Source organism: Megalobrama amblycephala, linkage group LG20 (assembly GCF_018812025.1).
Source record: "Megalobrama amblycephala isolate DHTTF-2021 linkage group LG20, ASM1881202v1, whole genome shotgun sequence".
Taxonomy (NCBI): Eukaryota; Metazoa; Chordata; class Actinopteri; order Cypriniformes; family Xenocyprididae; genus Megalobrama; species Megalobrama amblycephala.
Window position 1 is genome coordinate 24,352,541 of NC_063063.1, and position 18,062 is coordinate 24,370,602.

The 18,062-nt window shown below is 37.1% G+C and overlaps 1 protein-coding gene across 3 annotated transcripts in view; it reads left to right on the forward strand.

Moving 5' to 3' along the window:
- ndst2b (N-deacetylase/N-sulfotransferase (heparan glucosaminyl) 2b) overlaps nucleotides 1-18,062 on the forward strand; it is a 91,162-nt gene that overhangs the window by 47,435 nt on the left and 25,665 nt on the right. Inside the window, exon 1 of one of the 3 annotated variants that reach the window (XM_048170405.1) lies at nucleotides 7,662-8,122. The exons of the other annotated variants lie outside the window; for them this stretch is intronic. The gene's annotated coding sequence lies outside the window, so the exon portion shown is untranslated. Of the gene's footprint in view, nucleotides 1-7,661; nucleotides 8,123-18,062 lie in introns of those variants that run through there. 3 annotated transcript variants of the gene reach the window in all.

Consider the following 18,062-nt stretch of genomic DNA (forward strand, 5'->3'; position numbering starts at 1 on the left):
TGACATATAAGAAGTCTTTGAACCATTAAAACATCCTGCAAGGTTCATAGCTTGAAACATACTCCTCATTATAAACAAAGCCTTTATTTAATCAAGCTCCAAAAACAGGATCTTTGATGTCACACATATACATTTGCATATTACTGCCTCTAAAGCAAGACATCGACGGATAGTTATACATCATAGGCCCCACCCACTGGCGTTCAGTTGCTTAACGTATTTCTCTACATTGGATGCTAGCATTGTCGCTTCAAAAAGCAAATAGAGCCCATTATAATCACTGACGCTGTCTACACTGGATACAGTATGCAAATGCGCGTTCAGTTTCTGATATTTGAGTCTGACAGCAGGACAAATAGAAGAGTGAAAGATCATTCACTTTGACACATCCAGTTTAAACAGCTCCTTTGTGTCTCTGTACAGAATTCAGAAAGATCCCAGAAAGAAATAAGTGGATGTGTTATTTTAATGGCGTCCTAGATCTTGTCGGATGATTATATGTTTGTTCGGAGCATTTGTTTTGTAAATGAGGCACTGTATAATGGAGTAAGTAAATTATTTCATAATGCTTTGTCTGTAAATTGTGGTTTTATATAATGTTTTCAAAACACTTACTCACGTGCAATAGTGAATGGGCGTTGATACCGTTTCCTGCTCGTTGATGTTAGCCAATCATAACAGTGGCCGTTTACTGACCGCCCCTTAAAAACTGCTTATTTCACTCAGAGGGTCAGAATGAAGGTTGAAAATAATAGTTTCTCTGCATATATTTGCTTTTTTGGGCAAACAACATATTAAATAAACATATTTAAAATATTGAAAAAAAACATGTCATGACCCCTTTAAAGATGTACAATTAGTTTGTATTTAATTAATGCAGTTAAAAAAGAAACTGCATTTTGAGAGTGTAATGCAACAGCACTGAAACATGACGGATTATACTCAAGGTGTCATAACAGATGGTTGCAGCTTTCTTGCATGTTCTGAGCAGAAGGAAACTAGCACCTTAGACCAAAGGATAATGGAATGCCAGTTGCACCAGCTCGCTGTAGGTCCTCCTGCTGTGAATATGGAGATGGCAGGCAGCCTTGGGCACCCCTCATTTACACACACACACCCCGCTAGATAATCTCATGGGAGAGCCGGGGCCTGTTTGATCCCATCCAACAAGGCGCAGCAGGCAGGGGGTATAATCAACCAGCTCAGCTATCCCTCCATTTCCTACCTCTCCCTCTCTTCCTCCTTTCATCCCTCTTCTTTTGTCAGTGCATAGTGATGGATAGGGCGCTCGTGGCAGAGTTCTAGCGATTTCTGTTTTTTTGATCAAGACTTGGTGCTGGAGATGCATCACAAAAAAAAGAGTGATTTTACGTGGAATGATGCCTTGATAGTCTTGTTATTTCGGGAAGCTAAAAATGTCTGCTGTAGGTAAATTAAATGTTGTATCTGTTGGGTGAGAATGTCTTTGCTCCAGGTTTTATACATTAAAGAGCTTATTTAGATATAACAAAATGTATAACAGTGTTTAAAGCTTATTTAATGTTTGAATGATATATATTTTATTTTTATTATAAAATTATGATTGTTGTTTTAATAAAATAAAAAGATAAAAGATTCATAAAAAAGATAATAAATAAAAATGTAGTTATGTTTGCAACAAATTATTATTACTAATACTACTACTTTTAGTAGTAGTATTAGTATTAGTATTTAGTAGTACTTTTATAATATTTTATTGTTATTAATATTTATGAAATTAAGAGCGTTGTTATTATAAGTGTTGTTATTAAAACAATAATGCATATTTTATTTCTATTGTATTGTCAAAAAGCAGAAATAATCTAAATAAAAAATTAGTTCTGTAAATGGTTATTGGCAGTGTTGGGGGTAACGAGTTACAAAGTAACGGATTACAGTAACGATATTACTTTTCTGGGTAACGAAGTAAAGAAACGCATTACACTAATAATATTGGTAACTACACTACTTTACTAGACTATAGGAACGCGCTTTCCTGCGTTACCCAAGCTGTGTTTGCCTGTGTGTAAAGTTCTGTCTGTTTAAGTGGTGCGTGCATGCGTGTGCCTGTATGTGTGCCGTTGCCATAGAAATCTGCTGGAGCGGGAAATGGAGTGAGACAGGGGGTTTCGGCAGGCCCGGCGCCACGAGGGGGCAAAAGGGGGCATATTGCCCCCTCAGATCTGATTTGTGCCCCCTCAGTTTCAATTTGTCCCCTTTCACCCGATCGATTTTAACTTTTTTAACGTGTACGATAACACCGGTGTGATGAGAACGCTCAATACGCTAAATTCAAACCTGCTTTCCCGCTGCTGGCGCTGAGCCAGAGATTGACGCGCTCTGTGCTTTTCATATTTCACAACTAAGTTTTCAACCATGTTTATTTGAGGTTTCAAACGTTTGAATGAGGACTGGGCTATATATAAAAAAGACATTTATAGTTTGTTAAATGCAGATTCCATACACTCATATGGAAGCTGCGATAATCCTTTTAAGTTTACTCTCTTATCCCAGTTCACCAGCCACTTACGTTTATTTCGGGAAAAATTGATGAATTTATGTAATGTAAATCCGACAGATCCTCTGTTTTATCAACTAACATGATCATTATAAAGGTGTTTAAACAAAACACATTCACTTCCACATATATGACAATCGGAAAATATATAATTCATGATATAGTTAACAAGTTTGTGAATATTTTAAGTAAAAAAGGAAAAACAAAATAAACGCGATACCTGTAGCTTGGCTGCATGACGCGTCGCCAAGGAATGAATGTAAAATAATGTTCTAAAAAAACAGGGTTTCCCAAACGGGGGTTCGGGCAAGGGAATTACAAGTTGATGACAAACAATTAATTAAATTATAATTAAATCATTACAAATCAAACAAATCGACTAAATAATAATCAAATAAAAAAAAAAACTAAATTTGGCAACAAAACTTAATATTTTATTTCTTTATTTTGCATGTGACCATTCAGTTACAGAACTGAACGCGTCTGCTCAATTCAAAGTGGGCTGAACGAGAGTCGCACTTCACTTTGCCCATTTCGCCTCACCTTTGACTGAGCGCCTATTTAAGCGAGTTTGTCTGTATTGTTTTGTTGTTGGGTTTTTTATTAAGAATAATAATAAACTCATCATTAATGAACCCATCATTAAAATGCATTCACGGTCGTTCATAACGTGCGTGTCCACTGGCGCAGTGCCGTTATGAATGCCCGTGCGGCCGTGAGCATTATACTTTCACTTTTGAATTAGCGATTCAAAGCCTGTGTTTTGAAACTTGTGTGTTGACACCATTTTAAAATGACCCCACAATAGCCTTCTTTATCCTGTTGTTTCTGGATTTTACGGTGAGGCATATTTCTTTGTGCAGACTGGGTTATTGTTCTTTCATATGGTTTAATATTTATACAATAAACTCTATGCAGAAAGGTTAAGTGATGATAGGGCTATGATGTTTGTCCATGTATCTACACGGTAAATTAAGAAAAAGTAAAGTAAAGTAATAAGTAGTGAAGTTACTTTTCAAATGCAGTAACTAGTAAAGTAATCTCATTACAATTTACAGAAGTAACTAGTAACTAGTAACTAATTACATTTTTTGAGTAACTACCCCAACACTGGTTATTGGACACTTAAAGATAAAATTAAATGATATTGTGGTCAACTGTATGTGTATATATATATATATATATATATATATATATATATATATACACACACACTGGCCACTCATTATTGGTTACGTTTTTCAGTCTCTTTCAGTCTCTTGACTTTCATTTGGCTTTTCTCTGAAACGTAAAATTTACAGCCACCTTTTAAATATTTACTGATGCCTCTTAAAGAAGAAACTGGTTATTTTCAAGTCCATTTCCTCTCTATAACAGCCACTAATGTTCTGCCAGTGGGAGAAAGCCGACAGAATGCTTTGAGTCTATCAGCCTGTCATGAATATTTCAGCGTTTCATCCAGTTCTAGAATGGCCCGATAGCCTTTCAGGGGAGCCGTTGTCTGCTGCTCACCATCCAAATTATGAAGCACTGATTACGGTAGATGTTTTTGAATGAAAGTCAGCTGTAGAAGTCAAAGAAGTCATTGAGTATGTTTTTCAAGGAATAGAAATCATTTTGAGCTAGGCTATTCCTGTGGCATATGTTCATTTACAGTTTCTGTGAAGGTTCTCAGTTAAAATTTCTCTCAAACAGTGTTATTGTGAAAATATTATGAGTGTCACCATCTTATTCAGATCTTTAAGTTGACTTATCTTTTGTGGTCTTTGAATAATGCTTTTGGATATTTGTTCCAGGTTAGCAGGTCATTTGTTTTGTCAGGTTTGATCTTGCACACAGTATTACCCTTTATCTCACAAATTACTGAACCTTAATGAAGAGAACGAAACTGATACACTTTCCATGAGGCAAAATGTCAGATTTTGCCTTAAAGACATTGAATTCATTCATCCATGATGCTGAAGTACTGTTCTGTGTTGTCATGGCGACAGATTTAACACTTGTTCCCATGACTCCAATAATGTGTTAGTAACCTAGCACTCATCCCCCATGACTGCAATATATAGATTGACTCCAATTGGTTAGAATTTAAGAAATCAATAATTTTTATTTTCTAATAAGTTTTCAAGCATTTGAATGTATCTGATGTCATGTGTAACATTTATTTTTAAGGCTCGTTATGGGATCTGGTCAAATTATATAAAGCCTTTCTGAAGCTTTCAATGCTTTTGTATTCTCTCACAATTATATTGTTGGGTAATTATATTATTTATAATTTGCTGGCATCAGGGAGCTGCTATCAGTATGCAGGGTATTGAAATCGCTTTTGAATGCATGCTCGTGATTTAGACCCTGTTTACACTAGTGCGTTTTTATTTTAAAACAGCATTTCCACTGCGTTTCAGAAACGATCTCCATCCACACTACATGACCAAAAACGCACGTCACATGACCGTTCATGCACACTGGGCATGTGCGTACGATTGTAAACAGTTGCCTCTTGTACATGTAGGCAGCTGCAGTATTATAAAATGCAGAGTTTAAATCCATGAATCCAAAAGCCAAATCCATGAATGTAAATGTTGTACCAATACAGTGTTCATTTATTGATCTCATGCAGTAGAATGAATTGTGAAAGTCTATTTCTAAACGAATATGTGAAATCTGATGCACCAAATTAGACAATAATTGATGAGTCACTAAATATTTATGAGTGGAAAGGAATTCTATGCATTTGCTAAGGTGTTCTTAGCAGTTTTAACCTATTTCTATGCTGTTGCTAGGTAGTTTCTTACTGGCCTAAAATAGACCACTCTCAGTTCTTTGTGATGCTCTTGTCCCATATATGTGGCTTGGGTCGGGTCAGTGGGATTGTTTTCACCAGTTTTATCATCTGCAATCAAAAAAAGTCTTCACTTTACTTCAGTAAATAAATAAAAATAATTGCACAAATCACTGAGCTAAAGATTAAGTAATAATAATAATAATATAAGATTCTTGGTTATACTTTATTTAAATGGTCCACTTTCATTCTACTCAAATTCTACTAACTATAAGTAACTTATTAAGAACATGTCAACTAACTCTCATTTGAGTATTAGTAGACTGACTGTTAGATTAGGGTTCAGGTTTGTAGAATAAGTTGACTTGCAAAGTTGCTTATAGTCAGTTGGGGGGACTGTCAAAATAAAGTGTTAGCAGATATTAAGTAGACAGTCTATTAATACTCTAATAAGCAGAGTTGACAAGTAGCTGCAAAATTACTTATAGTTAGTAGAATGTCTAAAGTGGACCAGAATCTTATGCCAATTATGTTAAGATATTATCCATAATGGGAAAACATCCTCTCTTGGAAAGCCTCTCCTGCAGAAGTGGGCCAAAGGCAGAGCGAGAGATCTACCATACATTCATGCTGTGTTTGGATAGGAACTGGACAGGAGTGGGAGGACAGATTTATGTGGCCTTTTACACAGTACTCTGTGTGCTTGTGTTAATAAACACCCTCAGAACACTGGTGATTGTCAGAGAGGAGGACAGAGGTGGGGTGTATTTTGTTGTTTTGTTCCAGTTTGTCAACAGTCTTCGCTAGTTTTCATTTAGAAAGGCAGAGTATTACTAATACGTTCATTTTGTGGGTGGACGGTACATGCAAATTTAGTTACAAAACAAGACCAGCAACGTTCATTACTGCTGTAGCTGAGAAACAGAGAATTAGAATGGCTATTCCTGGACTGACACGGATTTGTTTGACTCAAGGGGTCAAGGTTTGGTTGGTTAGCATGTAAGATTAACGCCTACTGTAAATACATATATTTATATATAAATTGTAGCATATATATAGTTTTTGTAAATTTTTTGTACATTTATTAAAAGTCTCATATGCTCCCTGCATTTATGTGATCAAAAACAGTAATATTATGAAATATTATTACAGCTTAAAATAGCTGATTTTTATTTTAATGTTTTAAATTGCAATTTATTTCTGTGATGGCAAAGCTACATTTTCAGCATCATTACTCCAGTCTTCAGTGTCACACTTTATTTTTCAGAAATATTTCTTATCATATTTTATTTCTGATGTTGAAAACAGTTTTGATTTTTTTTTTTTTTTTTTTTATGAATTAAAAATTCAAGAACAGCATTTATTTGAAATAGATTTTTTGTAACAATGTAAAAGTCTTTACTGTCACGTTTGATCAATTTAATGCATATTTGCTAAATAAAAGTATAATTAAAAAAAAAAAACTTTGACCCCAGTGGTTGTATATATAAATATGTGTTTACATTGTGTTGCTAACAGAGTTATACTTAATTTAGGCAAACTCTGAGAGAGAAATGGTCTTTATTTTTCTAGTTTTTATCGATAAAATGCGCCCCCTGTCCACCTTCTTTACAGGAAGCTGTTGAGATTGTCCTAACCTCGGTGCCGTCTGCTTGCAGATTGAAGATGACAGCAGTGGGATGCGTCTGCTCTTTGTTCTGTCACCTCTCATGGCTGCTTCAGGAAGCTGCCTGTGTCTTTTTGTCATCCGCACTCTGATGTGGGTATACAGAGGTGTTGAGGGTGACATTTGTCTGAGGAGTTATGTGAAAATGAAAGTGGTCGCACAAGGTCTCCCTGGGAGTGCATGTGTCAGGGCAAACAGGTCTGGAATCGGACTATTACTGTACCTGCAACACAAAGGATATTCCTTGTACTTTTTTTTTTTTTTTTTTGCAGTTTACATTTCATTTTTTAAATTTTTTTTTGTCCAATGATTTTTTTTCTTTAATGGCACAATAAGTAAGACCTTTGGATTAAAATATCCAAAAACCACTAGAACAATGTTATATTTTGTTGACTTGTGTACTTACATTATCCTAAATGTTTCCAAGAATATTTAAATACAGAGAAATAAGCAATTTTAACCAGCACTGTGTCCGTGCATCGCCTATCAATAACATCATACCCGCAATACTAGGGCTGTCGGTTAAGGAATTTCCCTTGCGGTATTTTTGAGTGGCTCAATAGCGCGATATGCGGTATTACCGCCATATATATATATATATATATATAGAGAGAGAGAGAGAGAGAGAGAGAGAGAGAGAGAGGTCATATTCAATAACGAAACTAAATAGAGCATTTAAGTAAAGAGAATGTCAAAATAAGGGTCTACAAAACAGAACATAAACCTGACAATAAGATGGTAGAGCTATTGTTGTATGTATAATAGTTAGTTTCGATCCTCGAATCTGACTAAACAAGACTTTCTGCTGATATTTCACGAGTAGAAGCAGAACTAACGTTACTCATCTCTGCGCGTTCTAGACGGCAGTCAGTGCAGTTACATTGTTGTGACACAAGGTGGCGGCAAGGGACTGTCTTTGAGTCTTTAAACCGTTCATTCAACTGCACGTTCAAAAACGCAGATTAATTCAAAGAGAGATGAAATGAAACGAGCTGTTGAAATCATTTTAACGTTGAGCGTCACTTTATAAGGCTCAGCTGACCAGTAATGCTTCGATGCTAAGGCAGAGATTTCGCTATCCTTGGACACGACAACTTTTTTTCACGAATACATGTCTCGGCCTGAAGGACAGACGCAGGTAATCGCACACGCTCAGTCGATCTCTCTCACATTCACTGTCTGTTTAGGCTTGTTTAGTGCAAATCTACGGAGCCTCTGTACAAATCACCATGGTACACATTATGCTATCATTATTACCTTATTTAATATTTAGTACACGTGTATGAAGTGTAAAACGAGAAGGACATAGCCTTTCAAAAAATAGAAAACATGCAAATATCGCGGTTGCTGCGGTTTTTGCAGTGTTCTGCGGTTGGCTCGTCAAAAGCGCGGTATTACGAAATTGCGGTTATCGCGACAGCCCTACGCAATACCCTCAGTTTCCGGTTTTATTTTTATGAAACCAGGGAAACACAAAAAACGCTTTAATATATTATGTGTTTTATTAGACAGGTTAGCAACTGTTTGGATACATTCATCGACTGAAAACTAATCATGTTATATAGCTCAACACAATAAGGGGCCGTTCACATATTGCATCTAAAAATGCGTGGAAAGTTCGTGGCACTTTCTCCTCCTTTCCAAAGCACTTGCGCCCCTGTGGCATCTGTTGTTGCTATGCAACAATGAATTGCGCTCTCCACCATGACGAGGAAGTGTCAGCAAATGATTAATTGATTACTAGCCCTTGCATTAGCTTTACTACTAGATAAATTTATGGAGATGAGAAATAAAAACTCGCCCTGTACAGCTATGATCAGGTGTTCGGCTGAGCTTTTCGTGTTGTTACGGAAAGGCCAAAGCTGTTCTTGTCACATGACCTGCGTTGCGCTTGTGGCATTCTGAAAATTTGAGATGTTTTCATCTTGCTGCAGCATAGGCACGGGCAAAAAAAAATGAGCGCACCGCTTGCGCATCGCGACTGTTTCACTTTTATTATGTGCGTGCTTGCCGCGCGCCTACATTTCAAATAACGAATTTGCGAGCACCAAAAAACGCGATATGTGAACAGTCCCTAAGTCTTATTGTTTAAATCTCATTTTCTTGATTTACAGTGAGTACCATGTTTTACCATGCCTAATATCGATTTAGCTTACTACATTGTGCAACAAGTGTCTCATAGTAGCCGCCGAGTGAACGCAGAGTAGCACTATAACTTTGTACAACAAACGAATGTATCTAATATGATAAAACAGTGCTGCTTTACCCCACATACGCTTGACCGGAAGAACTTGACTGCGGCATAATAAAAGTTCCGCTGCTCTCGAGACGTGTGTTGCGCTCTTCTCTCATTAGCAATCGCTCCATGAGAAACGCTCCTCGTTTCTGCTCACACAGCACTCAGCCCTGCTCTGCTTCATGCTACAGTAACGTTAATAATCTCATCCATGAGCATGATTTCTGCCTGAGTCCCAATTCTTTTCCACCAACTGTAGACGTGAAGACAACACCTCCCGTGATTCCGCAAAATCAAGGCATCATCAAGCTACGCCTTTGTTTTGAATAAGCGATCTCTAGCTGCAAAAATGTACATATTGTGCCTTTATCTTTTTTTTTGAATTCCATTGACTTATATTGATATATTCGCCATTCAAAAGTAACTGACAGCGATTGTCGTTGCAACATTTGCATACTGTATTGAAATCATAAGTCACATTGATTCTCATGCACATTCATAAGGAAAACAGGACAGATGAGCCTTAACAATTGCAAAATTTAAAGCAGCGTTTTCATTTATTCTCTTAAAACATAAGCTTACCTAAAAATTAACATATTACTTTTAACATATGCCTTTTGCTTTATTTCAGGAAATGCAAACCTAAAAAGTATAACAATTTGTTCTCAGAGCTTGCATTCATACATCTACAAGCACATATATATTACAGCAGTAAGCCACTTGAGGCAGTTTATTACAGCGATTTTACCAAGGCAAGGGGATGTTTCCCCCCTTAAAACCCCATTTTAAATGTGGTAAAAGCACTGTTATAAACTTATTTTACATTGTTTTCTTTCATAAAATGACTGAAAAAGCAATATGACTAAGACGCCAGAGTTTAATAAATAATACGATATGTACTGCAGACTGGATTAATATAAATTCAGCTGATGCGCAGTCAGTTTGAACTGAACTCACTCAATGAGATTCTAGAGACAGAACTGTTTTATAATTTGCATTATGAGCAGCACGATTTGGTCTTTGGTTCCATCAATCACAGTTATGACTCCTCTGTACCCTGTGGTCAGAGATTCTTTCCTCTGTATCTGAAGAGATGGAATTAAATGGTAGCTCAAGTTCATTAGAGCAGATCCTGGGTCTGATGATTGCCTCCGACATGGGACGAGTAGTTTTCTGTGAGTGAAAAAACACCTTTGGTAGATAAAAATCATATCCTTCTCTGACCCTGTCCAGGAGCCTGGCTTTTCCTTTGTCCAGGCATTTTAATTGACAGCATCTGGCTGTAGTCCCATTCCACCACTGCAGGAGTCTTCAGCCCAACCTCACACTGTCACATTGTTTCACAGGGATGTAATTAAGGCTTATCCTTTGCAATGATGGCAGAGAACCTTTTACTCCATCTCATCAGTCTCTTATACCACAAAGAGGGGTGGTTTTAAGATGCAGGATGTGAAATTCCTGTAACTTCCAGTGGACATCACGTTGTCATAAATGTGATCAAAATGGCCAGACTTTGCAGGCAGATGCTAGATTCCCCTGTAAGGTTGTTGAAAATACTGAGTCTGATATATTGTTTTGTGAGTTTGTCAGTTGTGTATATACTAGCCTTTAAATTTCAAATGAGTTTCACCGTTGGGTAAACAACACTGTATAATAGAGCGGCTTTCTTTTGGTAACAATGCTTATATTTTGTATGAAGACATTTTCCTTGGAATATTGTTGCATCATGAATATAAGATTTTGGGGCTTTTCACACTGAACTTAACCCTGGGTTATACCATCTTTCTAAACCCTGAGCAAAGGCCACTTGTGGTGGCAAATGCTGTAACTGGAATTTGTTTTTGTTTTTCCAGTGACTTAAAAATAGCCACAAGCAGTTATTAAAAGGATCCTGTGTAAACTGTATTCCTCCAATCAGTGTAACTGACCTCATAAATATGCAAATAAGAATGTTAAACTGGGGTTTACAAATGCACAATGTGAAATCTTGAAACCTGAATATCTAGGATTAATTACTAACCCAGGGGAGAATATAACTGTGTGAAACAATACATGATTATGTATGCATTACATTTTTAGCTTTTTATTTACAGGCAGACAGGAAAGTGGGGTAGGAAAGTGACGTGACCTGTGAGATTGAACCTGCGAGACTGAACCAACAGTTTTTACAATATACAGTACACTATCATTCAAAAGTTGAAGAACTGTAAGATTTTTTTGATTACACTTTATTTCGAATGTCCACTTTAGACATTCTACTAACTATAAGTCATTTTGTAAGTACATGTCAACTAACTCTCATTAGAGTATCAGTAGACTGTTTTATTTAGAGTTCGGGTTAGTAGAATAAGTTGACAAAGTTACTTATAGTCAGTACAATGTCTGTTGAGGGACCATCAAAAGAAAGTGTTCGCAGCAGAAAGTCTGATGACTGGCAGATGACATAGTTGCAAAGTTTCTTATAGTTTGTAGAATGTCTAAAGTGGACTATTAAAATAAAGTGATACCGAGTTTTAAAGTCTTCTATGCTTACCAAGGCAGTTGTGCTGCTTAATATTTATGTGGAAACCCTGACATTTTTTTTTTTTTCAAGAGTCTTTAGTGAATAGAAATTTCAGAAGTTTATTTGAAATAGAAATCTAACCAAAACCATATAGAGGAGCTGCGTTTTTCGATAACAATGCTTATATTTTGTAAGAAGACATATTTTCTTTGGAATACTGTTGCAGTTCATCATGAATAATAATATTTTGGTTCTTTTCACACTGAACTTAACCCTGGGATACCATCTTTCTAAACCCTTAGCAAAGGCTAAATGCTCTAACTGAAATTTAAACAATTTAATGCAAGTATTAAAGGTGCCCTAGAATTAAATATTGAATTTATATTGTCATAGTTGAATAAAAAAGAGTTCAGTACATGGAAAAGACATACACTGAGTTTCAAACTCCATTGTTTCCTCCTTCTTATATAAATCTCATTTGTTTAAAAGACCTCCGAAGAACAGGCGAATCTCAACATAACACCGACTGTTATGTAACAGTCGGGGTGTACGCCCCAATATTTGCATATGCCAGCCCATGATCAAGCCATTAAGGCAGGAACACACCAAGCCGATGGTCGGCCATCGGGCAGTTTTTCTTCGTCGGCCGACTAAGTTTCCTCGGTTTGTTCCGCACCGTCGGCTGAAGTTGGTCCTCGTCGGCTTTGTTTCCTTTAGGCGTTGGACCTCGTCGGGCCGTCGGACCATATGATCATTCTGATTGGCTGTTCAGCTACTGCCGCCTGCTGTTTCGGAAAGGCATTTCATATCACACAGGCGCAGAACTGATGTGCTGTTTGGCTGTCGGCTGTTTAGCGTCGGTTTGGTGTGGCAGGGCAACTTTGGACACAGACGCTGCCGACGTGAGCCAACCCCGCAGTCTGCTTTCATCGCCCCTAGTTCGTCGGCGTCGGCTTGGTGTGTTCTGGCCTTTAGACAAGGGCAGAACGTCTGGATGTGCACAGCTGAATCACAGCTGAATCATCAAACTAGGTAAGCAAGCAAGAACAATAGCGAAAAATGGCAGATGGAGCAATAATAACTGACATGATCCATGATAACATGATATTTTTAGTGATATTTGTAAATTGTCTTTCTAAATGTTACATTAGCATGTTGCTAATGTACTGTTAAATGTGGTTAAAGTTACCATCATTTCTTACTGTATTCACGGAGACAAGAGAGCCATCGCTGTTTTCATTTTTAAACACTTGCAGTCTGTATAATGCATAAACACAACTTCATTCTTTATAAATCTCTCCAACAGTGTAGCATTAGCCGTTAGCCACGGAGCACAGCCTCAAACTCATTCAGAATCAAATGTAATGCATCCAAATAAATACTATACTTACATGATCCGTTACATGATGAGGGTGATATTAGCTGTGTAAACTGTGTTTATGCTGTTCAAGGCAAGCGCGAGCTCCGGGGGAGGGGGAGCACAAGAATTAAAGGGGCTGCAACCTATATATCGGTGCATAGTTAATGATGCCCCAAAATAGGCAGTTAAAAAAATGAATTAAAAAAAATCTATGGGGTATTTTGAGCTGAAACATTCAGGGGACACCTTAGACTTATATTACATCTTTTAAAAAGAAGTTCTAGGGCACCTTTTAAGTTCCTTCAAAAAACAAAATCCAACTGACTCAAAACGTTTGAACTGTAGTATATATCCTTTTGCATTACCTTCCACACCACAGCTACGACAAGGTAAACGGTTTCATGTGTGAAAAGCCCATTTTATTCATTTTAGTCTTGAATGATCTGCATTTCTAACCCATGATAGGCTGTCCGACCCTTAGATAAGCTCCAGTACCTGTCTGGCTTGAGCAATTCACTCATAGCATGCTAGAAAAGCAGTGAGTTGGCCTTTCCTCTGTCGCTTTGTCTTTTAAAGGAAATCAATTTCCCTCAACAGAAGCCTTGATATCTGGAAATACAGAGAAAATTACCCCATGACTGCATGATCTTCCTATATAATCCAGCCTTTTTGGGAAAAAAGTGAACTTTCTGAAACTCAGTGTCGGGATGTTTTCATATGCCCGTGGCGGTTGATTGAAATTCTCAGATCGGGGTTTAAAATGGATGCCATTAAAAGCCTTTGTAGGAGATTGATGTCTTGCTGTTGTTGGTGTGCGTTTTTGCTGTCTTTTGCACTTTTATTTTTAGTGCATTCAAAGGGACGAGGAGATAGTGCTTGCCGCCCCTAAAGGTCTAATCACAGATAACATTTGATTTTGAATGGCGGGTGAGAGGATATCATTTTCTCTTCTCAGAGGTTCAGCTCTTAGCTTTGGGCTCTTAGAGGTGGTTCATGGATTTTGTCGAAAGAGAAGCTCTTTGAGCACATTTTATGCCTTTGTTCTCATGGCTGCTCACATTGCCACTAACACTTGACATTTTGAATGTTAAACAGTTCCAGCGAAAACACTTCAGATCTGACAAAATTATTATCAGCTTCTCCAAGCGTGTGTGCAGAGATTTACACAGTGTCACATACGCAAATGTTGGCATAGACTCTCATGTTAGTGTTGATGTATTTGTTATTTGTGGCAGCAAATTATTTTGAGACTTGTTGAACAGTTGTCTCCTAGATGTTTCCATTGTTGTGACAATTACAGCTGAAGTAATCTGGCTAAATTTTATTTTAGCCAATAGGTTTCAGCTACATCAGGAATGAAGTAATACTAGGGGTGGCATTCTCATCAAGAGAGCAACTGATTGGACAAAAATCTGCAGAATGAGTCATCTGTGTGTATATGTACACATATGTACTAAAACGGTTTCTTTGGGTTCCACCTCAATTAAACACAATGTCTGTCCGTGTGCATCTATTTAATGCCAAGTGAAAATGACTAATCTTGTAAGACTAACTTGACTAACTTGTGGCTACTGAAATGTTTGAAAACCATGTTGACAAGTATAGCATTCTTATATTTTAAAAGAATTTAAAGATTCCCTCTGACTGTCTGTTTTCACTTTCTTTTTTGGGGAATTGGGTTGAAGCCTTAATTAAGGGGATCAAACCTTAATCCTTCTCATAATTTGTACCCTTCTCGGAAGAGATTTACAAGTAGCTGTAAATCTTTGATTTACAATGCAAATTTACTAGCGGCCCATCTGTGCTTTATCTTTTCTAATATGTCTGTTGCCATAGAGGATTTATGAACTGTGTACTTTAATTTCCTTTTTTCCCTTTCATCAAGTTTGTCCGGCTTCTTTTGTCCTTCGGCACAGTATTCATGGCGTTTGACCACAGAAAATTACTTTTGTATTAGTATTTGCTCTTGTTATGAGACATTCATAAATGGAAAGGCTCTTGCTCTGATATCATTCAAGACAAAAAAAAAAAAAAAAAATTGCTTTCTGTTGAGAATCCTTTTTTTCAGTTCTTTAATCAATTCATTTTCTTTGTTGAACTCTAAAATTCTATTTAAAACCTTCATTTTGGACGATGTCTTTTATGAAAAATTCCATGCACTGCATGACTGAGTTTAGTATTTAAGATTTGATTAACACACATACTGGTAATCAGCATGGGACTTTTTCATGCAGTTAGCCATGAGATGTTATATAGTCTCAGGCGTACATACAGAGCTGCTAATCTTGTTCTTCTTATAAGCGTGATTTCATATTTTCCCCCAATTATCCGTCTTCACTCTAGCTCTGTTTGAGAACCTTGAGCTGTCTCGATGTCTAGCGCCTGCTGTACATAGGCAGAATCTTAACTATGATGGAACCTGATATAATTGGCTGATTTAAAACACCCTGCATAGGCAGCAACTCTAAGTCGCTCAGCTCAAATAACGCTAGTAAAGAGCATAAGATTAATCTAAACCTTTCTGTTGATTCCCAGAGTTTGACATTAACATTTTACTGTACTTCTGGCAGGAGACACAGTCAGGCAGCTATTTTCCATGTAGGTAACAGGCAAATTCTGCTTATACTGTCTCTAGTAATTCTATAAGCAGAAAAATACATAATACACACATACAGTATTGGGTGAAATAGTCCAGTTTGATAGTATTAAAGGGGTCATGAACTGCATTTTTTTATTTTATATTGTTTCCTGGGGTGCACTTCACATCAAAAATGATCATGATTTAGAAATTAAAGGCCATTTTTTTTAACCTGATTTTAGCCCTCTGATTTGAACACCCTCTTGGAAGGGGCGTGTCTGCTTTGAGACTGTAATGTAAACACCCACTGCTGTGATTGGCTAACACCTTTGCATAAGAAATAAGTATTACTCGTGGAACTCTCTCAAAATCTTTTCTACATTTTTACTATTACAGCTGTTGAGATTAACTAATTGTGAAAAGTGTTGATTATAGCATTATATTTAGATCTCCTCCCGTGGCATGAAAGGTTACAGCGATGAGTATTGTAGCTGATGACAGACGTGTCTGTTGAGTGCATGAATGCAGTGATCTTGTCATTTCAACTTGATTTCTGCACTCTCACGAATTATTTCATAACTAACAATGCAAACACGATGTAAATAAGAGATTCGTTGTGCAGTTTAGAGAGCGTTATTGATTATAATGGGAGTTTTGGAAAGAGTTCAGAGCTCAGTTGCTAATAAACTCGCTCTGTGTGATTGACAGCTTCAGCGATTATAAAAGAAGAGTTCTTTGATCGCTTTCTGTATATAATTTAATCTCAATTTAAATAACAGATTATTTTCATGCTACTAAGAGAAACAATATGAAGTTATAAACAGCAATAAACGATTTTGAGACAAAGAATGTCTGTCCGTACATGAATCATTACATATCAGAAATCACTGATCACAGATTAGGCATAAGAATTAACACGGTCACGTAGGGCTGGACGATTAATCGAAAAGTAACCGAAACCGAAATTCAGAACCTCTAACCGACGTAATTTTCCCATGTCGGTTATTTCTTTTTTTTTAATCCTGTTAATACTTTACCCTTAAAAACATTACCACGTGTGTAGCCACATGACTCCACCCCGTCCAGTCAGTGGCATAAAAGCAAAACACGGAGGTGAACGCCGGTTCAACACATAGTGATGGCGCGTGAGCGGTGAGCCTTGCGTCTTCACTAAACTTTGTCAGTTGTATTTGTTTTAAGGTTTGTACATTCAAGCGATTAGACGATCGGATGTATTATTATTCCGAGCTACCGCGCTCGCGCAGCTGCAGTGTGGCACAAACACTCATACAAACAGTAGCTGCTCAAAACGTAAAGATCGCGCGCACAGAGAGGAACGCAGAAACTAGTCAGCGCTGTCCAGTGATTTATCACTAAAGTAGCTTAGAAACTCAAAACGTCTTATAGCATATAGTGTCTAACAAGTTACTTAGTTTTGGAGTAACCATTTACAACCCACAGCTACAGAGAGACGGTATGACTAATTCACACGCAATCACTTGTACTGATACTGTGCTAATTTATCTTTATCTGATTTACAACGAGCAGAAATCTGTAAGAAATGTTATGAAGCATAGATAAAATAACTGCTGAAATTGAGCTGTTATGTTAGATCACTCTTTAAATAGGAAAAAATATCCCACCTTTTAATAGTCAGTCATATTTACAGTACAAACCTTGTCAGTGAACTATGAGGGCAAAAAACAAACAAACAAACAAAATAATCATTCATTAATCGTAATCGAGGTGAAATGTTCAATTAATCGAGGTTTTGATTTTAGGCCATAATCGTCCAGCCCTACGGTCACGTGTTGTGGCATTACTGCGTCGGAAATTGTGACTAATTTACCAAAAAAATACACAGTGAAATGTACAGAACAAACAAATAATGCTCTACTGAGACATTTTGAAAATTAATAAGCACTTTCCTAGCATTAGGATCCTTTGGAAGGTAATGTTATTTCAAGTCCAATGATCCTGTATCTCTCTTCTCATCTCACTAATGTAGCAGTGGGCGGGGCCAAAGACGCATTGATCTAATTCTGTAGAGGAGGTCTTTCATCACACTATTACGTCATATTTTGACAAAATCCGAAATGAGATGTTTTTCGAAGATTGGTTTCAATAAAAACTAAAAACTACAGGATGTTTTAATACTACAATGACCTCTTACATGTCAAAAGATCAAGGGAAATTTGATTTCTCAATTCATGACCCCTGTAATAAAAACTATAATAGTAAAATAAACTTTAAATGTCTAGTTAGGCAGCTCACTAAGTTAGCTTGTCTCTCTTTCATACTCTCCCTCTTTCTTCTCTCACTTTCCCTAAATCATTAAGCCTGATTATACTGGGTCGATGACTTGAATTGATTAACTGCTGATTTCTAACAGCTCCCCCTG